Source organism: Panthera tigris, chromosome A2, assembly GCF_018350195.1.
Source record: "Panthera tigris isolate Pti1 chromosome A2, P.tigris_Pti1_mat1.1, whole genome shotgun sequence".
NCBI classification, from domain to species: domain Eukaryota; kingdom Metazoa; phylum Chordata; class Mammalia; order Carnivora; family Felidae; genus Panthera; species Panthera tigris.
In genome coordinates, this window is record NC_056661.1 from 139367582 (window position 1) to 139393169 (window position 25588).

General features: G+C 37.9%; 1 protein-coding gene across 4 annotated transcripts in view; it reads right to left on the reverse strand.

Annotated features, from left to right (window-relative positions):
• Window positions 1-25357, reverse strand: part of SLC13A1 (solute carrier family 13 member 1) — a 233236-nt gene extending 207879 nt beyond the window's left edge. For 3 of the 4 annotated variants that reach the window (XM_042970999.1, XM_042971009.1, XM_015540691.2), the window contains exons 1-2: window positions 3989-4253; window positions 3736-3876 (exon numbers count right to left, since the gene is read on the reverse strand). The gene's annotated coding sequence lies outside the window, so the exon portion shown is untranslated. Of the gene's footprint in view, window positions 1-3735; window positions 3877-3988; window positions 4254-25151 lie in introns of those variants that run through there. The other variant, XM_042970994.1, reaches the window with a different exon arrangement.
• Between the last annotated feature and the right edge of the window lie 231 nt (window positions 25358-25588).

A 25588-nucleotide genomic window follows, 5' to 3' on the forward strand; every position in this document is an offset into this window, starting at 1 on the left:
TGAAATTCTCTCCCTTCCAATCTCTCTCTGCCCCTCCCACCCTCACAAAATAAATAAATAAACTTAAAAAAATGTTTTAAAAATTGTAGAATTTTGGAGCCATGTAACACTTTAGAGGTGAGCTAAGCCAAATGCTTAATAATTCCGATGAGAAAAAGGTTTGCCAGAAGTTCCAAGATTTGCCTGCTATCACACAGTCTCCCAGGAGAAAGCTGGAACCTTTGGACTGTAAGATTAAAGCTTCCTATAGCTCCACCCTGATTTCCATTTTAACTTAACCGGAGGGACAAAACTCATGCCCTTTAATCCTTGCTGTGGTTTCATCACTTAGAAGCACTATATTAAGCAGAGGTAAATAATTATTTTATGTAGGTCTAATTAACCTCAAATTGACCAGCACTAGCCCCAAACTTTATTCCCCTGAGTCAGTCTAAGAGGAGCAAATTGAGTCTATTCAGTTCAACGTGTGCTGTGGGGTTGAAATGTGCATCGCTTAGGGTAGGAGAGAAGGAACCACCACTCTGCTAAGAAGAAAGTTTCAACTGCTAGAAGAAAGTGGAAAGAAACTAAAGCCATCCCAATGAATAAGATAAAGGAATCATCACAGGAAAGATAGTTGGAAACCAGGATGACATGTACTGTCTCTACTTTAAGGTTATAAAAAAAAAGTCTATGAAGAATTGCTACCCCGAGGCAAACTGAACACTTATTTCCTCAATTTAAATAGTTCTAAACTGTATCCAAAGAATCTTTTTCCACAATAAATAAACATTAAATGAAGAATGACTCTCATCTAGTATGTATCCTACCATACGTGAAAGTAACTTATGAGGAATAACAGCTTTCAAAATGTTCGATATCTTTTAAATAATTACAGGTTATTTTTTAAATGGCATCACAGACTGATTTCTTTGAGAAACAGGTTTATCTACTATCTGTTCTTTCACAAATCCAATTTAATCAACCCATTCTGTCCCTCAAAAATACCAGGAAAGTGTGAGAACAGATCGCCTGTCACAATAATTCAACGCATAGATCTTGTGGAATGTGTCATTAGGATCACCTCATATGAGGAACAACACAAGCTAACCTAATGTCTGACATTAAATGGTGTCAGGCAATCCTGAAGTCACTACTCACACTTCACTGGAATTCACACTACACCGGAATTAATGAATAACTTTTCTTGATATCTCATTCACTTATTCATAAAACATTTATTGATCAACCAAATGCCAAGTACTGTGCTAGGTCCTAAGAATACCAAGTTATGCAGAAGTCCTGCCCTTAATGAGCTCAGAAGGTAGCCTGAAGAGATCTTTTTAAGCCCCACCATACCAGTGTTATTTCAAGCTGGTCTCTGTTCCAATTGATCAACGCTGGTACTCTGCTGGTTTTTAAATGTTTTGATATCCTCTTTACCTTGCTGTTTGTAACTGTGAATTTTAGGAACATGGAAGAACTTAAAAACATGCCACTGCATGAGTTTTAACAGAGGTATGTATAAGATCCAGTGAGTAAACCCAGAAAGGGGTGTGAAATTCACATGATGGAATTTGAGAAACCTTCACAGAGAAGACATTGGAGCCTTAAAGAATAAGGTTTGGGAATGAGGGCAGGAAAAGGGAAGGGACTCAGAGGACTCGGAAAAGCCTGGGCATTACCAGAATTACCAGGGCATACTCTTTCTAAGTGAATAATATCTGGAAACAGCTCAATCATCCTCATATTTATTACCACACAATATATAATTAAATACAGCAACTCATTTAGACGTTTAGATGTTTAAATGTTTTACACATTTAGACGTTGAAAATATAAGACTACCATTCATATTTTTCCAAAATATTCAAGGATAGCCGGGAGCATTGTTTAAACACAAATAAGTATAAATGGGAAGAAAGCAGAAAATAGCAAAAGAATAGGAAAACATGTAGTTCCAAAAATTGGTAAAGAGCTTCTCAAATATAGAACCTTCCTCTAATCCCCCCTTCCTAGGTGCTGGCCTTCACTAGTCATTGGACTGTGGAGTAAGGATGCACAGGAGGGACTCGGGGGAGGATGGATGTCTTTTGGCTGCCTGCCATTCTCGGAGTCGGGGCTAATAAAAACACTAACGTACAGTAATAATGGTAAATTATTCTACCTCATTCCAAATGGTTTTTTAAAATTTTTTGGAGAGCTTTCAAATGCTTTTGAATTAAAAGAATGATTGCAATCCTAAATTTTAGGAACGTGAGAAAAATTAAAATAATCCTATTATTTTAAACTTGAGGTGCCTTCATTCTCAATATGTATTATTTTACAAGTCTTTACATATTTCAAGACCTTAACAGATTTTTTTTAATGTTCTTTGAGCCCTAACTACTTTATTTTAACAGAAATTAATACAGACTCTTACTTAAATGTATAAATTAAAAACGTTTAGAAAGATATGCAAGTATCCAATAACACAGAATATTGCACATTAGCTTCTTAGTTGAATTATCTTTTATGCATAAACAAACTTAGAGTTTATGAGTGATACCAGATGGAGAACCAAAAGTAGCAGTGTTTGTGGTACTCTGACCGCAAAGACTGAACTAGGGAACTCAGCAACACACCATGCCTCAACCCTGACCTCCAGAGGCCATTCTAAGAATGACAGAGGGTTTCTAAGATTAAACAGTTGACTGAACTTTATTAAAGCGATCAGATTTGCCCACGTGCTTTAGTTAACCTGTCCCAGATCACAACCAACAAATCAGAAAGCTGTCCTGTCTTAATCCAGAAAGAATAATTCTAAATTTTTCATTTCTAAAGTAATCCTTAATATTTTCCAACTGGGTGAAATTTCTGACCCATTCAAGTGTTAAAATTAACACTTTATTTACTCTTTCTTCTATTATTTATGAAGAACAATAATTCTCCTTTATGAAGGTGACCAACATTCTCCTTATTTTATTATCAGAAAAATGAAGATTATCAGTGAAAGGGCTCTCAGTTTTTCTGAATGATCCTTTAATCTTTTCCTACAGGTCTCATTTTCTAATCTTTACTTATTTTTATGAGTCTAACCTAAGACCTTTATTAGATTATTGACATTAAAGACCATATGTCAGTGATGAAAGTGATGAATTTATTTATCATTCTTTAGGGGAAATTTCACATTTCTATACTCGTAAGCTACCAAAAGACCATCCTGGAAAATTACAGTTAATTACATGAATTAGCTACTAATGAGATTTAAACAAACAACCAAGCTACTAATAAGAATTAAATAATACGAAGACATGTTACTTCAAGTGTTACTCTGACATATAATATGAACAGGATAGTGTCAGATGCCTTGTAGGATCTTATTTTCCAGGACTTGACAACAAAAGCTTATGCTGGGCACACATGGTCCATATTTTAGGAATAGAGAACTTACAAATATCAGAATCAGAAACTTTTCTGAAAGGTTTGTTCAGAGACGACATTATGGCAAAACTCCACATAACCACCACCACACCTCTACCGCCAGCCACCAAATTTCAATTTTCCCATTCCCAAGATATGGAGAATATGAATTCTGCAAGTGATCAGATCTGAAGGCTGCAGAAGGTGTTGTTATTAGAACCTACCACCTTGCAGAGTGTGATATTTATAAGAATTGTATGTAGAACCAAAACTACGACAGAGTCATTTATGTTGGGGACAAAAACAGAGTTGGCCAACACAGGTGCATTAAAGAACAATAAAACTTAACCTTACCTAACATAATTCTCAGGAATTTGCAGCTTTTCTCAGAAATCAGCAGAGGATGCCAGTCAACCCCCGGATGCCAGCCAGTCTTCAAACACCAAGTCTGCTCACGTCATCTTTGGACTTCCTTGTTCCCCTGGCTCAGTTACCCTAATGCAAATAAAGAAGACGACTACTAGGCAACCAGTCAGCTGAAAAAGCCAAATAACTTCCACATTCACCCCATAAAAACCCTTTATTCCATGAGCAATCCAGAACTCACAGCTCCTGTAGCCTTGAGTTTCCCAGCTTGCAGGTCAAAAACCTCGCAATAAACTCGTCTTTCTACTTTGTTTTATTCTGTGTACAGTTTGGTTTTGGACATATATATTTGTTCATTCAGGTGACCAAAATATATTTCTCATATATATCTGGTCTTCATCCATGGTTCCTGGCTCACTGCTTCTAAAACCTCTGGAACTGAGTGATAACAACAATGGAAGCATCTTTTGTTATAACATTTGGTCTCTTGTCATCAGTTCCTGAAATTGATTCAGAGCCACAAAGGTGAAATGGGCATCTTATTATTCATAATAAGCCTCATTCCACCGCAATGGGGTTTATGTTTATGAGGTGGCTTTGGAAACACCTAGGGATGGGGCTTGGTTGCTAGGGAACCCCAACCATGTGGTTAGAGGGTTAGAACTTTCAGACTCACCCCCTGATTTCCAGGGAGAAGGAAGGGAACTAGAGGTTGAATCGATCACCAGTTTCCAATGATTTAATAAATATCGCCTGTGTAATGAAGCCTGCATGAAAAGCCAAAAGGAGAGGGTTCAGAGAGCTTATGGGTTGGTGATCATGAGGAGAACCAGGGAGAGTGGTGTGTCTGCTGCACCTTCCCCACACCTTGCTGTATGTATCTTTCCATTTGGCTGTTGACTCGCATCCTTTCATATCCTATGTAATAAGCTAGTCCATTGGCTAGCTGTTGGCTAGCCATTTGGCTGTTGACTCGCATCCTTTCATATCCTATGTAATAGCTAGTAATATAATGAATTAATGGGTTCCCTGAATTCTGAAAGCTACTCTAGCAAATTAATCAAAACCAGGGAAGGGGTCATGGAAACTTCTAATTTATAGCCATTCAGTCAGAAGCACATCCAACAACCTGGACTTGCAACTGGCATGTGAAGTAGAGAGCAGTCTTCCGGGACTGAGCCTGTGGGATCTAATGCTACCTCTGAGTGAACAGCATCAAAACTGTGTTGGATTATATGACACTCAGGTGGTGTCCAAAACATTGGTTGGTGGTATAGAGGTAAACCACTCCTTCAACATTAAAACTCAGTACAGAACCCAAAATACTGTAGTTCACCACCACCTCAAAAAGATGTGGGAAGAGCCTTCTAAGAATCTTAGTGTCTAGGAGAGCTGATAGAACTTAAGCATCCTTTAGCAGGGTGAAGGCAATGTTGGATTTACTGCATGTCCACAAGGAGCCTGTGTCCAAAAGTTGGAGCAGGAGTCACAGCCACCAAAGAATGAACAATAACTTCTCAATGCAACCAAGAACACAGCTGTCTTGCAAATCTCTTTCTCACTCCATCACTACAGGGAGGAAAATATGGAAGGTTTGTATATTTCTTTCTCTCTCTCTCTCTCTCTCTCCCCTTCCTTCTTTCTCCCTCCCTTCCTCTATGTCTCCCTCCTTCCCTCTCTCTCTCTTTCACCAGCCCTGGTGAGATTAACAGATATATATACATAGATAAAGACATATAGATATAGATATAGATATAGAACATACACATAGAAATTACATATACATACATATATATGTACATGTATATATATGTATGTATACATATATGTACATATATATATGTATGTACAGATATATATGTATATGTGTACATGTATATATGTATATACATATGTACATATACATATTGTATATGTACATATGTATATGTACATGTATATGTGCATGTACATATATGTGTATATATGTATACATGTACATATGTATATACATATGTACATATACATGTATACATATACATACATATACATATACATATACATATACATATACATATACATATAAAGAGAGAGGGGGGCAGAAAGAGAGAGCTCTCCAGCCTTGCAAGGATGCTTACACTATTTTAGATTTAGATAGATATCTAAATATATCTAGATATTTAGATAGATTTAGACAGAATAATAAATATGAGTCAGCACTGCCTTCAAGCAGCTCACTCTCTGATAAGTCAATATGTTTATTTTCAAATAAAATACTGAAAAGTCACCTGTACAAGTAATTATGTAGCAATTTGTTGAAATATATAGTCAGTAGACCTGCTCTTATATGTTACACCTCTAAAAGACACCACTAGTTGAAAAATGGCCATTTCAACTATTTTTCTTCAATACAATCTGGCCCATTGTGTGAGCTACCTATCTGCTGGCACATGGTGACAAGCTACAGACACCAAAAGTTGTTTGCAGTCCTTGTCACTTGTTCTTGAGCTCCTGCTTCAATCTACTTCATCTTTTTCTCTTGATTATTGGCTTTGGTGTCACTTTAAAAAACTTGCTCTTACCACTGTGGACCTGGGTTAAAGGGAAGAATAAGGAGTAGTGATGACAGTCATGGTCTCTTTAATGTTTGGACTTGGGGCTCTCCTACAGTGGTAAGAAGGCTCAGAATTCATAAGGAAATAAATTCTGAAGGTGAGGTACAAGCGAACAGAGTAACAAAATTTTACTTAGGAAATAAAAATTTGCAGCCAAAATCATTCCCTACGCCTTTGCCAGTGTGTTTTCTTGTTACCCATCATGTTCACAACAGGATAAAAAGGTAGGGACAGCATCCAGGACCCACACAAGTCAGTTTCCCAGCCCAAGTTGAGCTCAAGTCACAGACCTCAGCAATGGGTGTAGAAACTAAGTAGGAAAAGAATTCTGCCTGGCATATCAAGTACTCTATTTCTTTGTGGGGGAAACACCATACCTTGGACATAACAGGAAAGATTGGCAAATCTATCCTGAAGGATATTTATTAAAGTGTTTCTATTTTACTATAGATATGCCTTTTAGTATAACTGAGGAAATAAAATTTAAAATATCCTCCTAAATGCCTTCTCATGAATAAGAACTGAAGAGACAAGTTTTGTTAACCTTTTTCCTTCGGAGCCCCTGGAGGAGAGTCCCTTCCCACAAGACACAAGAGACATCAGGGAGTAGGGGAATGATTCACATTACCAAGCCACTGGATTAATTTCCCATTTCTTCCACGTGTTACAATTGCTTTTCCAAGCTGAGAGGAACACTTCAATTTTTGGTGAACATTTTAAAAAATCAGTTTTGTATTAACGTTTTGCCAAGTTTGTATGGATTAGCCAATTAAAACTCAATATAATCATTATCCAGAATAATCATTAATTAAATAAATTAGTTATTTTGTTTTAATAATGACAAGAAAAACACTTTCCTTGGAATACTTTTTTAATTAATAGATTTGTTCTTCAAGTTGTAAGACATTAGCATTCACATCTTGCTTCTGCTTTATGGCTAGACATCATTTTTATCATTAAGAGAAGGAAATTATGACTAGCACTCAACAATAAGAATATCGCAAGGAAAAATGAGTGTTTATCTCATTAAGGCTTTCAAAATGACTTCTGAGATGATGATATATTATTTTACATTCCAGGAAAAGAAGAGACAACTGTAACTATAGTTACCAAGTGTATCAGAGACCTCTGCTTTCCAGAATAGCCTCCAGACTAAGTATTTATTCAAGGAAGTTGTCATGTGAACACACTTAGGGGCAGGAGGTCAGAGAAGACTTTAAATGCACCTGTCACAAACATTTTAATATGCAGCATTTATTATCTTCATTTTTTTCATAAAACACCATGTACTTCAAAAACACATTTGAGGAGATATCCTCCCTTGAGTTGTTTGGGTAAAAACCATTAGATGGCCTTAGTCCCGGTACAGCAGGTGTTTATTTTCCAGACCTTATATGCCCAGTATGCTATGCTCATAGATGGCCTTGACTTACTTAATATTTTTGACTGGAAGAAAGGAATTCCTATTGTTTTAGCAGACAGAAAACAGAATGCCCAGCTCACCTTACCTCCAGAAAACACTCTCTCTACTTACTTCATGAGGATATAAAATTCCAGTGTGCAAGATCACTTCTGGAAGTACTGATGTCTATCCATGGGACTGTGCTGTAGGCTGTATTATTTATTCTATATATCGGTACTCACTATATTTGGCTTATTCGGAGTATATAAAAAGGTAGGGTCTAAAATCAGGTACTTGAATTTGAATGCTGGCTACTTCATTAACTAGATGCGTAAGCATGACCAAAGTTACTTAATCTCACTTAATCTCATCAAAACTCTATTTCCTCATCTGAGAAAATGGTAGTAACTTCCTCATAAATCATTTTCGAGGATTACATGAGATAACTCAAGTACAACACAAAGTATAGAAATACCAAACACTCAGTAAATATTATCTATTATTGCTGTCGTTAATGATGTTAATATGCATCTTACAGCATTTGGAAGTTAAAATTACATTAAAGAAGAAGATATTCATGAACTTATTTAAATTGTTATATAACCCAATTGTTAGCCTTCCCTGGATCAAGTGTTGCCTTTCTCTGGTGCTTTCGACAAATGGGTAGGGAGTTGTCTCAATGCCCTCCCCTAAGTCATCCTCTTAGCACTCTGGGCTAGAGTGCTGCTGTTCTGGGCTTCCCTTGCTTCACTGAGACCTACTGTCCTTCTTGATGCAATTTTAATGCCACAAGCTGGGTAAGACTGCACTTTCCTTAACTCCTCATTAGGTTAACTGCTCGCAGTGCTAATGCACAGGCTACAGAAGTATGCCAGAAACAAGAAGGGTAAAATAAAGAAATTGGAACATTGGAGAAAAAATTTAAATTACACGGTACATAAAAGGCTGCCCACAGTCCTAGGAAAAAGAAAGTCATTTTTTTTTCTCCCAGAGATCACCTCTCTGTAGTGACAACTCATTTGTTATCCTTGCTTCTCTGAGTTGACAGCTGCCTTTTTTCCCTCTCCTTAAAAAGTATCTCTTCTTTATACTTTCACAGAGCCAGTGTCTACCACCCTTTAGAAAAACATCACCCTTTCCTGTTCACAGATGTTTCTTCTAAGGAACCATTTCCCTTCTCTTACCAATATGATTCATAGGACATAATGACGATGACACTTTCCCCAAAGATTTAGTTATTCAATTTGGAATCACATCTTGAAGGCTAGCGAGTAGCCCTCAAGACAGTAGAAGAATCTTGGTTAACCTTTATCTCTCCAAGCCTTAGCATCTTCCAAGATTTCTCTACCAGTGTTAAGATAATCTTTCTTATCCTTCCAGGAAAATCAACAGGAAATTTTTTTTAAACACATATACACACCTCCAAAGGGGGGCAGGGGGAATCAGAAGCAGTATGATATCAAAGAAAGCATTTTCCACATAGATGCCAGCCTACTGTATTTTATGCACAGCAGCAGCAGTTCCTTTTTGTTCATCAATTTGAGCTATCCGGATTACAATCCTAACCTCAGGCTATTCATCCTGGTGGGGTTTCACCTCCCTCTGGAGAACTTCAATTATCCCGACGGCATTTGTCAAAGTTGAGGGGAACCAAGGAAGTCTACCTAGGGCTGCTGCTGTTCCTCTGCCAGGGGCCAATACACGTCTTAGTATACAGAAAGACTCTTAATTTTGTAGCCAGCTTATTAAGTTATCTTATTAGATATAATAAATTACTTTATTCTGTTAGATTTTCTAGGTATAAATAATAGCATTCTAAATTGTGACTCAGAAGTTTCTTTTCCAATATTTATGCCTCAATTTTCACAATCACATTCTTAGAGGGAGCAATCTTAAATATATTCGTTAATTATTGATGTTGTTACAAAAATAAAGGTTCAAATATTAGGCAAATATATATTTTTTTAAATGACCACTCTTTAATGGAAATAGAGTGTTGATTTCAAATCACACCAAAAAAAAAAAAAAAGAATGAAATAAATGTATTCAACCAAAATAAATAAGTGTATTCAGTCAGGAAAGAAAAAAAGAAGAACACGATGAAAAAAGCATAACAAAAAGTAAATAAGATGTCTGTTTCTGGACTTGACAGAGCAAGCAGTATAAGCAGGTTTGTCATTTGTGCTGTAAAAAACTTCACAACTTGCCAAATAGATGTGGTAACTGTTTTCAGGTATTGAACAACAGGCAGTACAAAACTATGATTCTCCAGAGAAGAAAAACTTGTAATGTGAGTCTCATGATAGCCCTGGGATTCTGCCTAGAGGTATTTTTCTACTCTGACTCAAGGAGTGGAAGCTTAGAGGAGTAACAGAGGAAAAGGCAGCAAAAATTGGATTTCCAAGTTGCTAAAGAGTTTAGAATTTACTATGGAAACCAATTTGACAGTAAATTATATTTTAAAAAAGAGTTTAGAATTTAGAGGGAAAGGAGTTATAATGATGGAGGACAAGTGGAAGTCTGCAAAGAGACTGAACTCGAGTCATCAGGCTTGGCTGAAGATGCACAAGATAAGACTTTGGGAAATTTAACAGAGATTGTCTGCTACAGGACAAAGAACTTTGGGTTCAACAAGTTCTGAAAAGGCATTTTCCAAGTGGTTTACATTCATTTCAAGTTGATCACAAGGGAGATATTATTAACAATTATCTTCATCCAACCTAATCAGAAAATGTAAACAAACACTAAGGCTACTAGATGAAAAAACTAAACGAGAATGTAGTTAAATTAGCTAATTAGCAAATTAACCCAGAGTGCACAACAATCAGGTCCAAAAGTAATATTACACATCAAGAGCTTCAGTGAGTTTCTCTCAATTGTTTTAAGAATTATTTTCCAACTTCTGGGGAAGATGGTAGAGTAGGAGGACCCTAAACTCATCTCATCCCATGGATACTAGATATTTGCTCTCATCAGAGCAAATAACCCAGAAAAGGACCCAAAGACTAGCTGAACAAACTCCACAACTAAATGTAGAGAAGAGGCCACATGGAAAAGGGTAGAAAGGGCAAGGACTCAGTGGGAGTCCCAAACCCCATGTGTCTGACAGCCAGAGCTACAGGCATGGAGAGGGGCAAGAAACAGACTAGCATACCAGGGAGCCTATGGGGAAGTAGAAATCCCTGTGGCATTTGGCTTTGAGAATCAGAGGGGCCAAATTCCATGGGTGCTTGCAATCACCTGACTTAGAGCCTAGAACTCTGAAGGTCAGTAGGCTCAGCTCTGGTAGACTGAGGGAAGGGCAAAAGGGGGCTGAGCTCCTGCCCTCGAAGGGACATGCAACAGATGGCTGTGGAGATGCAGCTTGGGAATAGTGGCTTAGGGTCCCGGGGGCTTGCAACAGGGAGACTTAGTTGCTGATCTCAGTTTGCTGAGGGACTTCTCCAGGAACAGGGGAGCTGATGGGTGCCATCTTCCTCCGCTGTCCCTCATCATAAACACAGAATCACCTGGAGAACCAGCAGCACTAGCAGCACTAGCATTCACTATCTAACTTACCCTGTGCCCCACCCCCTCCAGCCAGGCCTGCTTCAGTCCTGGTGCTGCAGAACCTCTCCCCCAGAAGACCTGCGCAAACCTTGCCAACACTACCTGTACCTTGTTACAACTGCATCCCAGCCCATGTGTGCTTTGTGGACAGTCAGGCCAGTCCAGGTCTCCATGAAGGCTGCTCATCTCCTGTGGAGAAGAACCGGTGCCACCTAGGTAAAAGTGCACCTCCCACCCTACTACTTTCAAAAGCAAGAGATTTAGCTGACTTTCCTAACCCAGAGAAACAGACACAGAGAAGTAGGCAAAATGAGGAGGCAAAGGAATATGTCACAAATGAAAGAGGAGGACAAAACCACACCATGAGATCTAAGCAAAATGGAGATTATTAACATGCCTGATAGAGAATTTAAAGGATTAATCATAAAGATACTCACTGGACGTGAGAAAAGAGTGGAGGACATCAGTGAGATGTCAAGAAAGAGAGAAAACAAAGAACTAACCAGAGAAGCAGAACACAATAAATGAAATTTAAAATACACTTGATAGAGGGGCATCTGACTGGCTCAGTCAGTTAAGCATCTGACCCTTGATTTTAGCTCAGGTCATGATATCACGGTTCATGGAATCAAGCCTCATGTCAAGCTCTGCGCCGACAGTGTAGAGCCTGCTTGGGATTCCCTCTTTCCCTCTCTCTCTCTGCCCCTCTCCTGCTCATGCTTTTTCTCTCTCTCAAAAATAAATAAATAAACTTAAAAAAATACGCTTGATGGAATAAATAGCAGACTGGAAGAAGCAAAGGAATGAATTAATGAACTAGAAGACAGTCGTGGAAAGTAATCAAGCTGAACAAATGAAAGAAAAAATAATTATGCAGAACGAGAACAAACTTAGGGAATTAAGTGACTCCACTAAGCATAATAACATTTGCATTATAGGGATCCCAGAAGAAGAGAGAGAAGAAGAAGCAGAAAATTTATCTGGTGAAATAATAGTTGAAAACTTCCCTAATCTGAGGAAGGAAACCGATATCCAGATCCAAGAAGCACAGAGATCTTCCAACAAAATCAACCAACAGAGGGCTACACCAAGACACACAGTGAAGTAAAATGGCAAAAAGTAGTGATAAAGAAAAAAAATTAAATAGAAAAGAAGAAGAGAGTTACATACAAAGGAAAGCCCATAAAGCTATCAGGATTTTTCAGCAGAAACTTTGCAGGCCAGAAAGGAGGTGTGATATATTTAAAGTGCTGAAAGGGAAAAACCTAAAGCCAAAAATACTTCATCCAGTAAGGCTACTATTCAGAACTGAAGGAGAGATAAACTGAGTTGCTCAGATAAACAAAAACTAAAAGAGTTCATGACCAACCACTAAAGCAGCCTTACAAGAAATATTAAAGGGGACTTCTGGGGTGAAAAACAAAGTCCATAAGTGAGACTATGAAAAGTAGGAAGCACAAAAGCAGTAAAAATAAGTATTTGTGGAAAAAAAAATCAGTCAAGAAATTCACAAAATAAAAGGATGCAAAATGTGGTACCATATACCTAAAACACGGTGGGGACGAAAAGTAAATGGGTTTGAACTTAAGCAATCATCAACTTAATACAGACTGCTATATACAGAAAATGTTACGGACAGACCCAATGATATACAAATATATACAAATCAAATACCACTGATAGACATGCAAAGAATTTAAAAAAAAGGAATCTAAGTATGTCACTAAGAAAACCAGCAAACCATGAAAGAAAGAGAAGAAAGGATCAGAGAATAACTACAAAAAACAACGACAAAACAAATAATAAAATGGCAGTGCATATCTATCAATAATTACTTTTAATATAAATGGTCTAAATGTTCCAATCAAAAGACAGGGTTACAGAATGGATAAAAAAAAAATAAGACCCATCCATATGTTGCCTACAAAAGATTCATTTCAGACCTAAAGACACCTGCAGATTGAAAGCGAGTGGATGAAGAAACACTTATGCAAATGGATGTCAAAAGAAAGCCAGAGTAGCAATACCTGTATCAGACAACATAGACTTTAAAACAAAGAAGGACACTATATTATAATAAAGGGGGCAATCCACCAAGACGACATAACAATTGTAAATATTTATGCACCCAACATATGATCATCCAAAAACATAAAACAGTTAATAATAAACATAAAGGAACTAATTGATGGTAATAGAATAATTGTAGGAGACTTTAACACCCCACTTACATTGATGGGCAGATCATTCAAACATAAAATCAACAAGGAGACAATGGCTTTGAATGACACACTGGACCAGATGGATTTAACAGATATATTCAGAACATTCTGTCCTAAAAGAGCAGAATACACATTCATTTCAAGTGCACATAGAACATTCTCCAGAAGAGATCACATATAAGGCCACAGAACAAGCCTCAACAAATTCAAAAAGATTGAACTCATACCATGCATCTTCTCTGACCACAATGCTATGGAACTAGAAATCAACCACAAGAACAAAAATCTGGAAAAACCACAAATACATGGAGGTTAATTAACATTCTACTAAACAATGAACAGGGCAACCAAGAAATCGAAACGTACATGGAAACAAACAAAAATGAAAACACAATGGTCCAAAATCTTTGGGATGCAGCAAAGTGATTCATAGAAGAAATTTATAGCAATACAGGCCTATCTCAAGAAGCAAGAAACTTCTCAAACAAGCAACCTAACTTTGCACCTACAAAAGCTAGAAAAAGAACAACAAACAAAACCCCAAACCAGCAGAAGAAAGGAAATAATAAAGATTAGAGCAGATATAAATAATATGAGAACTTTAAAAAATGTAATAGATCAATGAAATGAGGAGCTAGTTCTTTGAAAAAAGTCAACAAAATTGATAAACCTCTAGCCAGACTCATCAAAAGAGAGAGACACAGAGAGAGAGAGAGAGAGAGAGAGGACTCAAATCAACAAAATCACTAATGAAAGAGGAGAAACAAAAATCAACACCACAGAAATACCAACAATTGAGAGAATGTTTTGAAAAACTATATGCCAACAAATTGGACAAACTAGAATAAATGGATACATTCCTAAAAACATATAACCTCCCAAAGTGAAGCAGGAAGAAATAGGAAATTGCAACAGACCAATTACCAGCAAGAAGACTGAAGAGTAATCAAAAACTTCCAAGAAACAAAAGTCCAGGATCAGATGACTACACAGGTGAATTCTACAAAACTTAACTCTTAAATTCTTCTTAAAGAAGAGTTAATATCTATTTTTCTCAAACTATTCCAAAAAAAAAAAAAAAAAAATAGAAGGAAAACTTCCCAATTTATTCTAAGAGGTCAGTATCACCCTGATACCAAAACCAGATTAAGACACTACAAAAAAGGAGAAATATAGGCCAATATCTCTGATGAACATGGATGTAAAAATCCTCAACAAAATATTAGCACACTGAATCCAATAATACATTTAAAAAAATAATTCACCATGATCAAGTGAGATTTATTTCCAGGATGCAAGAGTGGCTCAATATTCACAAGTCAATCAACATAATAAATCACATCAATAAGAAAGGATAAAAACCATATGATCATTTCAACAGACACAGAAAAAGTATTTGACAAAATAAAATAACCATTCACGATAAAAGCCCTCAGCAAAATAGGTTTAGCGGTAACACAACTACAACTCAACATAATAAAGGCCATATATGAAAAATCACAGTGAACAACATACTCAATGGGCAAAAAAGTGAGAGCTTTCCCCAAAGGTCAGGAAAAAGACAAGGATGTCCACTCTTACCACTTTTATTCAACAAGTCCTAGCCACAGCAATCAGAAAATAAATAAATAAATAAATAAATAAATAAATAAATAAATAAATAAATAAAAATAAATGGCATCCAAATTGGTAAGGAATAAAACTTTCACTCTCTGCAGATGACATGATACTATATATAAAAAACCCAAAGACTCCACCAAAAACTATGAGAACTGAAAGTGAATTCAGTAAAGTCATAGGATACAAAATCAATGTGCAGAAATCTGTTGCATTTCTTTTTTTGTAAAACTTTTTAAATGTTTATTCATTTTTGAGAGATGGAGAGAGACAAAGCATGAGTGGGGGAGAGAGAGAGAGGGAGACACAGAATCTGAAGCAGGCTCCAAGTTCTGAGCTTTCAGCACAGAGACCAACGTGGGACTCAAACCCACAGACCACGAGATCATGACCTGAGCCAAAGTCAGACACTCAACCAACTGAGCCATCCAGGTGCCCCAGAAATCTGTTGCGTTTCTATACACTAATAATGAAGTAGCAGGAAGGGATATTAGGGATGTTAGAAACAATTCTATTTACAATTGCACCAAAAATAAGACACCTGGGAATTAACCTAACCAAAGAGGTGAAAGATGTGTATTCTGAAAACTATAAAACATTGAAGAAAGAAAATGAAAATGACACAAGGAAATGGAAAGACATTGCATGCTCATGGATTAGAAGAACAAATATTGTTAAAATGCCTATAATACCCAGATCAATCTACACATTTAATGCAATCCTTATCAAATACCAACATCATTTTTCACAGAACTAGAATAAACAATCCTAAAATTTATATGGAACCACAAAATACCCCAAATAGCCAAAGCAATTTTGAAAAAGAAATGGAAAGCTGGAGGTATCACAATTCCAGACTTCCAGTTATATTACAAAGCTGCAGTAATTAAAACAGTATGATATTGGCACAAAAATAGACACATAAATTAATGGAACAGAATAGAAAACCCAGAAATAAAGTCACAATTATAGGGTCAACTAATCTTTGACAAAGCAGGAAAGAACATCCAATGGGAAAAAGACAGTCTCTTCAACAAATGGTGTTGGGAAAACTGGTCAGCTACATGCAAAAGAATGAAAATGGGCCATTTTCTTACACCATATACAAAAATAAACTCGAAATGGATTAAAGACCTAAATGTGAGACCTGCAACCATAAAAATAGTAGAAGAGCACCAGGCAGTAATGTCTCTGACATCAGCTGTAGCAACATTTTTCTAGATATGACTCCTGCAGCAAGGGAAAAAGGAGCAAAAATAAACTATTGGGACTGTATCAAAATAAAAAGCTTTTGAACAGCGAAGGAAATAATCAATAAAAATAAAAGGCAACCTACTGAATGGGAGAAGATATTTGCAAATGACATATCTGATAAGGGGTTTGTAGCCAAAATATATAAAGAACTTACACAACCCAATACCCAAAAAACAAATAATCCAATTAAAAAATGGGCAGAAGACAATGAACAGGTATTTCTCCAAAGAAGACATCCAAAAGACAGACACATGAAAAGATGCTCAACATCACTCATCGTCAGGGAAATGCAAATCAAAACTACAATGAGATACTACCTCATACCCGTCAGAATAGACTAAAATTGGAAACAAAGAAATAAGTGTTGGAGACGATGCGGAGAAAAAGGAACCCTCATGCACTGTTGGAAAGGCTAACTGGTGCAGCCACTGTGGAAAATGGTATGGAGATTCCTCAAAACATCAAAAATATGATCCAGTAATCGTGCTACTGGGTATCTACCCCCAAAATACAAAAATACTAATTCAAGACGGTAAGACACAAAACAAATGAGCAAAGGAAAAAGAAACAGAGAATGAGATAAACTACGAAGCTGACTCTTAACTCTAGACAACGAACTGACGGTTACCAGAGAGGAGGTGTGAGGGGGGATGCGTAAAATAGGTCATCGGGATTAAGGAGGGCACTTGCCAAGATGAGCACTGGGTGTGTATGGAAATGTTGAATCACTGTATTGTACACCTGAAACTAATATAACACTGTATGTTAGTTCTACTGGAATTAAAAATCCAAAAAGAAAAAAAAAGAATGATTTTCTAATCAGTCATGTATAAGATATAGATCTCAATTTTAGATATCTTTAGCTAATAAACATCATAGTAGATTTGTAATTCATTTCTTGTTGTGTGGCTCAGTTCTTAATTTTGCTGGACTATTAGAGGAAGAAAAACCAAAGAGACCAATATGAGCTGTGGTTTCCTCATATGTAAAGTAGAGGCAAATATCTGTGGGCTCCAAACATAAAGGTACTAAATGAATCCATTTTGATTATTTAGATTTATACTGCCGAAAGGGGCTTTAAACTGTCTACAAACCGTAATTTTATCATATTGCCCTGATTAACTCATCCTACATATGACTTTTAGTATTAATATATGGCAAGTACTGTTTTGGGCATAAGAATTAAGCAGTGAACAAAACTAACAAAAATCTTTGCCCTCATGGAGTTTGAACATAATCACAGTGTAATTAAGTTAACATGACCTAAAGGACTGAATTGGCCTATTTTATTTTTTCCTAGTAAATATTTTTAGGAATAGGTTGCCATTTTCATTTTTTTCAGTTTGTTTGGCTTTATTCCTTATCTTAATAGTATAGACTGTGTATTAAAGAAAAATTACATTTGATTTATTAATAATAATCAAGTACCAGTAAGTAGTTTCAAACATGTATAATATACTTTAAAATTGTACACAGAGAAAATTTATTCTGGAAATAATTCAAAAATGGATGAAAGTATTTCATCAAAAGAATATTCATCACAGTTTTATTAGGGCATGCTGAATTTTTTTATTCACTTTTAAGTTTTTCTACAGTGATTGTGCAGTGCTTTTGTTAGAAAAAGAATACTATCTTAAAATTTTAAATGTATTTCATTACAGGTCTATAGAAAGGTCACAAATAAATACAAAACTTGCTTTTAACATAACATTTTATTGAACCTAAAGTCTACAGGTAAAGCTATAACCTAAGCAAATTGTGCAATTATTTGAGACCTCTTTGTCTGAAAAATGAGGACATTCCTTAAGTCAATGGGCTGGGGAAAAATCTTTTTGTAAAATATTCAGTGGGTAATCAAGTTTTAACTTAATCCCTTCTGATGTGCATTATATTTTTATATGAAGGAACAATAATCTGTAGAAAGCAAGTTTTCTGTTCCTTAAGCTGAAGTGCCGTTACATCAGTCATCATTGTCCTAAGTTTAAGAATTGTCCTGGATGAATAATTAAATCATTCACTGTCAATACTGTCCTGAAAAGGGCTGCTAAAGAACTTTTTAAAAAATGAAGTCACTTAAGCACAAAGATAGATTCACATATCCTATCGGACTGTCTTTGGAAATTTAAAAGTAAACTAGAACTATACTGAAACTGAGGCTAATATTTATAGGTATAGATCTCTCTTTTAAAAACCGACACAGGGGCACCTGAGTGGCTCAGTTGGTTAAGCGTCCAACTTCCGTTCAGTTCATGATCTTGTGGTTCATGGGTTCAAGCCCCGTATCTGGCTCTGTGCTGAAGCTCAGAGCCTGGAGCCTGCTTCAAATTCTGTGTGTGTGTCTCTCTCTCTCTCTGTCCCTTCCCCACTCGTATTCTGTCTCTCAAAAAAAATAATAATAATAATAATTAAAAAATTATAAAAAAATAAAAACAGACACAGAAAGGCTTGGCCATTGAAAGCTGTCAAAGAGGGGCGCCTGGGTGGCTCAGTCGGTTAAGCGTCGGACTCCGGCTCAGGTCATGATCTCGCGGTCTGTGAGTTCAAGCCCCGTGTCGGGCTCTGTGCTGACAGCTCAGAGCCTGCAGCCTGTTTCAGATTCTGTGTCTCCCTCTCTCTCTGACCCTCCCCCGTTCATGCTCTGTCTCTATCTCAAAAATAAATAAAAAAAACGTTAAAAAAAAAAAGTTAAAAAAAAAGAAAGCTGTCAAAGAATTGGGCACCAAATAAGTCTTTCCTGAGCCCCCTTTTTGTGAGTGCACTGCTCTGTGAGTTGCTATGCATTAGGTTTGAAATTATTATTACACAAAAGAGTAACAGAATACATCATGTTTTTACATGCCCGGAAATGTGGGCATTGGTAACAAGAAATATTCGGGCTCTTTTATTTTTTACAACTTACATTAGATTGAAGAAAATGTTCTCTAAATTTCATTTCAGTTTAGAGTTTGCTTCACTGGTTGCTAATATCTGTTTTTTGGGGTTTTTTTAATGGAACTTTAAGAAATTCTGTTTCTTTTGCAAAGGTAAATTAAGCTCTGATTATGGGTACAGCTGGTGATTTCATCAGCACAAATAATTATGAATGTAGTGTAAAAAACAAGTATCTGGAACTGTCTTTAAGGATTATGATTCTATAAATCTAATGCTCTTCGGTTTCTTACCTGAGGTTAGAACGTGTTCTCTAAGTATTTTGTATTTAATAAATATTTCCTGAACATTTACTCTGCACTATGACCATGAACATCTGGGCACTGGGGTAGGCACTTGGGATTTGAAGAGAAACAAGACAGACAAGATCCTTGACCTTTGGGAAATAGATTAAAAATAAACAAATTATGTATGTTTTGATGCATGTTTTAGAGGAAACACATAAGGAGCTGAGGAGAGAATAATAGGCAAGGAGACAACGTTCTTTAGATGGGAAAGAGAAAGAGATGAACTTTAAGCTAAGACTTGCAGTCTGAGGAGGAGTCCAGCAGGAGTGAGGATGGGTGTGGAAGGAGGGCAGGAAGAGAAGGGAAAGTATCCCACGTAGAACAATAGTCCTAAATGAGACAAAAGTTCATCGTGTTCAGTCAACTCAGAGTAGACTGGAAAGAGGTAAGGTTAGCCTTTTCTACGTCACGAAGGCCTTCCATTGAAAGTTATGGACCTTCATCCTCACAAAGTACATGGAAATTTACAGAAAGTTTTGTGTACAATTTCAGGGCTTTTCAAAGAATAACATTCATACCTGATCTGTCCTACGTTGAAAAGACCCAGACTACTTCATTTGAGTGAAACACTTTCCTTGGCTCAAAGCCTCCCCCCAGACACCTGGGGAAAATGTCTCCACTGGAGAGCCCAGCAAGCTGTCCTCAATTCCCAAATATACAGGCACACGGGCCAATGCACATCAGAAGGAGGTTTTAATTGAAGTGTGTAGAAAAATTCAAAGATGTTTCTCTTCACCAAGCAAGTTGTGGTTTCTCAATAGCTTCACAATGTCTGACCATGAGTATTCCCACATGACATACAGGGTCCTGTTCCAGAATTTTTCATCCTTCCTCAGTGAGTTCCTTGCAGGGAAGCCTCTGGGCTGCCTTTTATTGGCCCAGCCCTCAGGTCAGTGGGATCCTCCCACCCTGTTCTCTTTGCTCTGTTATCCAGAGGCAGACCCTAACATGCAGGCCTCCTTCTTTTTTTTTTTTTTTTTTTTAATTTTTTTTTAACGTTTTTATTTATTTTTGAGACAGAGAGAGACAGAGCATGAATGGGGGAGGAGCAGAGAGAGAGGGAGACACAGAATCGGAAGCAGGCTCCAGGCTCTGAGCCATCAGCCCAGAGTCCGACGCGGGGCTCGAACTCACAGACCGTGAGATCGTGACCTGAGCCGAAGTCGGACCCTTAACCGACTGAGCCACCCAGGCGCCCCAACAGGCCTCCTTCTTCATGTATACCTCTCCAGATTCCCCTGGGCACCTAAATGTATGCCGGCTGATGATGTGCAGAAGTCCTCACCCAGGCATGTCAGCACGTCACTATATGTAGAGATAAGACTCCTGAGTGAGGCTGCTCAAGCCCAAGAGAGAAGTCACCCACACCTTCAGTGCCAAGTCTTAGCCTCTGTCCCCACTCCAATCTGTTTCTTCTTCTTGCTCCGGGGACGAGCCTTCAATTTCCTCAAGCAAATTTGAGGAGTGGGAAGTGCTAAGTTCAGAATCCTTCCTCTGGCCACAGAGTGGTACACATACATCCTGACTCATTTTCTTAATGCCTAACAAACTCCTAAGACCACGAAAATTACCAGATTTCAAATCCTTTATAGCAAAAATCAGTAATATGAAGCCAATATGAGATTTTCATACACCAATCTGTAGCTGACTCATTTCAAGTCAATATTCTAGGAAAATAAAACACTCTGACCAGTCCTTTAAGATTTGCAATAATGGAACTAATGAATAAATAGTGTTTCACTAACTGTTCACTCAAGCATGGATTCTGTCTCCTAGTACAGGACTTCTACGTCTAATATGTCCTGGTGGTGCCAGTGTAGGCCTAACTGTATCTCCCAAAAGGATATGTGGATGTCCTAACCCCAGTACCTGTGAGTGTGACTTTATATGGAAATGGTGTCTTTGTACTTAACAATCAAGTTAAAATGAGGTCATTCTGGATTAGGGTGAACCTTAATCCAATGCCTGGTGTCCTTATAAGAGGAGGGAAATTTGGACAAAAACCCACAGGGGAGAATGTCATGTAAAGACAGAGGCAAAGACTGGAGTTATGTGTCCACAATGCAAGAATACCAAGGATTGCTGGGAACCACCAGAGGAGAGGAGAGGAATGTGGAACAGATTCCGTCTCAGACGCTCCAAAGGAAAGTAACCTGACACCTTGATTTTGGACTTCTGGCTTCCTGAACTGTGACAGAATAAATCTTTGTTGTTTGAAGCCACCTTGGTTCCTTGTTATGGCAGGCCTAGGAAACTGAAATAGGTGCCAATGGCTTTACACGAGGGGAAGAGCGAACAGGTTATTTTCTTTATTGTAATATGCATAATGTGATTTTTGAAGAGAGAACAAAAAATATCTACCAAAACAGGAAGGCTAAAGCCTGGTAAATGACCGGTAGTCATTTCAATTCTTGAAATTCTATAATTCTCTGAGTCTTAAACTAATAAAATTGTGTAGTCAAGCAGTTATCCACCACACAAATGGTCTTCATAAGGACCAACTTACTAATGTAAGAGCCCTCCAAAATGTGGCATGCTAGCTTTACAGTGTAAGCTGGGAAGCCTTCACTTGTGCTCCTTGATGAAATGTTATATTGATACCTCTTTATACCAAAGGAGAATTGTATCCTAAATTATCCACCCTGCCTATCAAAATCAAGTTCAACAAAAATGCACGTATCGCATAAACATGGCATTAGTGTTCATATGTTTTTAAAATGTATTTACTTTGAGAGAGAAGAGAGAGAGAGAGAGAGAGAGAGAGAGAGAGAGAGAACATGCAAGAGAGCAGAGCAGGGCCAGAGAAGGAGCGGGAGAGAGAGAGAATCCCAAGCAGGCTCCACACTGTCAGCGCAGAGCCTGATGCATGGCTCAAACTCATGAACCGTGAAATCAGGACCTGAGCCAAAGTCAGATGCTTAACTGACTGAGACACCCAGGTGCCCCAGTGTTCATATAATTGTGATTTTTTTCAGAAGCTAAATATTTAAAATCCTTTAAAACAGAGAAACATTCATTTCTCTTCTAGAATATATAGATCTTTTTTTCAACAAATGTATTTTGACCTTGAATCAAATAAAAGCAAGTTAGTATTTTCTTATAAAGACTTGCTCCCACAAAGCAAAAAAGGAAAAACAATAGAAATAGTTTGAAACAAAGAGTTTGATTTGTTTAAGACACACATAAATAAATAAAGCAAAACAGAAAAGGTCTCACCCCCTACCAAACACCACAGCAAAATGTCAATGTAGCAGAAAATGTCAAAAGAGAAAAAAATATAACCTTTTTTAATCCTATTCATTTCCCACCGCCTTCAAGAATCTTTCCTTTTTAAATAAAAATTGTCTTTTTTCATTGCAAGAAAGAATATAAATCAATCTGGCACTGCCCTATAAAACCCAGACTTACTCTACACGGGAGCAACAAAAAAATGATCTTCCCTTTCCTAGAGCTGCCTTTCCTTCAAGGGCCCTAGAGCATAAAAAATAGAGACTACTTACAATCTGAGGCTATTCAAAAGAGAACAAAGGAACCAGAATTTTAAGTCCACCCTTCTCTTTGCCCAGGGCAACAGAGCAGAGTGATTGTGCCATTCGCACAGCCCCAGGAGTGTACTTCCAGTCACACAATCTATGCATCATCTCCGAAGAAGGGTTCAGAGCTAACATCTGGAGTGAGTAGGTGGAGCCAGTATGGCTCCATTACCTATTAGCCATATCACCTTGGCAAGTTATTTAACCTCTGAAGACAGTTCTCACCTTTTGAACAAGGTAATGATACTCCCTATTTCACAGAGTTAGGAAGGGTATGCAAGTACTTACTTGGTATGTAAGAAGAAGGAACTCAACAAATCACATACATACGTATTGCTAATTTATACACGCTTAGGATAAACTTGTGAAAGTTTAAAGCTTCCTTTTAGATCTCTCCTCTACAAGGTTCATGTATCTGTTCCCCACCCCACTTCCTGACATTCTTATCTATTTTGTTCTAACATTAAACAGTTAAGGCTCCAGTTATATGGTTACATATCTTTGAGAGAAGAAAACTATTGCCTCAGCTACTTAGGTTGATAGACATTTACCTTCCAAATTCCAACAAGCAGTGAGAGACATCCATGCTGTAACAGTGGCCTGGAGAAGGCCATGAGTGAGGAGAGACTAAGTCAGAGACACATGAGTGAAGAGAGACTAAGTTAAAGACACAACATAAGCTGATCAATAGATAAACATCTGGGGAGTTAGTGGCTAGAAAATGTCCTTTCTGCCAAAACACTGGTGCTTTTTGACCCAGGAGCCAAAAGTCTCAGGCAGCCTGCTGGTCCCTCAACCACTAAGCCTAAAGGATGTGCACTGAATTGAGGCTACATGGTCACCCATGACCAACACAAAGGAAGCAAGTTGATTCTGGGTACCTCTCTTAAATGCCAACTGGTATGTCAACAATCTTGCAATGGAGTTGTCGGGCCAAGTATCAGTTTTCCTTGGTACAAAGAATCCTCTGAGTATTTGACATCTATATATACATTTCTAAAGTACATGTATGCAATACATCTACATATATATTTATAAAGTAGATGTATTGCAGCACCTTATGTTGACAAAGTAATCATATAATAAATGGAGGCTGGAAGAAGACGTCTGCTTAGAAAGTGGGAAAAGTGATAGGGAGGGATTGAAAATGATCACATCATGATTTAAATCTATGCCAAGAAAAGAGAAATACAGCAACTTGCTTCAGTTGTGTATAATTTGCTCCTCCAATTATTCACAACATAGGGAAGTTTAGTTCAGTCCTAGAGACACATGCCAGCCTCCCATGGACAACTTGGGGGAAATCTGGGCCTCCCGAAAGAAGAGGAAGCTGGTGTTTCGGATGTCCATTGATAAGCATCAAGGAGTTAACCTGAGATCCTCAGGTTACAGCAGATCTGAGAATATGCGGAGCATTAAAGTCCAAATATGACAAAATGCGGACTCTAAACACTTCATTTTAATTTTCTGAATCATTAACAGATATCCCTAATTTAGTCTTCACTGAAAAATACTCATGCGCCTGTAAAGATCTGTTCTAATGCACTCAGCTAAATCAAAGCATGTTTAATCTAAACTATTCCCATCGTCGATAATCCCCATGTCTTAGTATCTATTTTAAATAATTTAAATTAGAAACTTCAATAACATACTGAGATAAAATGTTAAGCAATATGGTAACCATGTATAAAATGGATATTGTTATAAAAACAAGAATATTTACTTATGCAATAAATATTGACTGCGTGCCAAACAAGTGCACTGATCTTGGTATAAGAGATACAGCACATAGGCCCTTCTTTTCATTTCTCCTTGATTCTAGAGGGTAGATCCTATTCCAAACCAATCCGTTCAAGAATCAAAGGCACGGTGCCCGTGGAAAAGCCATCCTCAAAATAACGGATGAATTCACGGTGGCCCTTCGCTTCGCCCCAGACCCCAAGTGCGTCCCTGTGACGGGGCTCCCGGAGAACGTGGAGGGGGCCATCCACCACATTCTCAACCTAGACGAGGAATACCTGGCTGACGTAGTCGACAGCGAGCCGTTGCAGGTGTACGTGAAGCCACCGGCCCCCGAGGAGTCGAAGGCGCCATCCAAGGGCTTTGCGGTACGGAACGCTCCCTGGACCGCCAGCAGCAGCGAGAAGTCTCTTGATATGAGCAGCTCTGAAGAATTTCCCAGCTTTGGGGCTCAGCCCTCCACGACCCCGATGGGGCCCCAGGCGATAATGATCAAAAAGCAGAAACGTCTCCGGCCTGCTGATCCAAACCCCACCACGCACGGTTTGTCTCAATCTGACCCGGTGGCTGGAGCCTCCGTAAATTGTTGACGCTTCCCCCTCCGCGAGGTCTCGCAGTGAAGCCGGGCGCGCCGGCACCTCCCTGACACCTTTGCTCTGGGACGGCTCTCCCCTGTCCTGAGCACTAGCCCACGTAACTGGACCTTTCCCGGTAA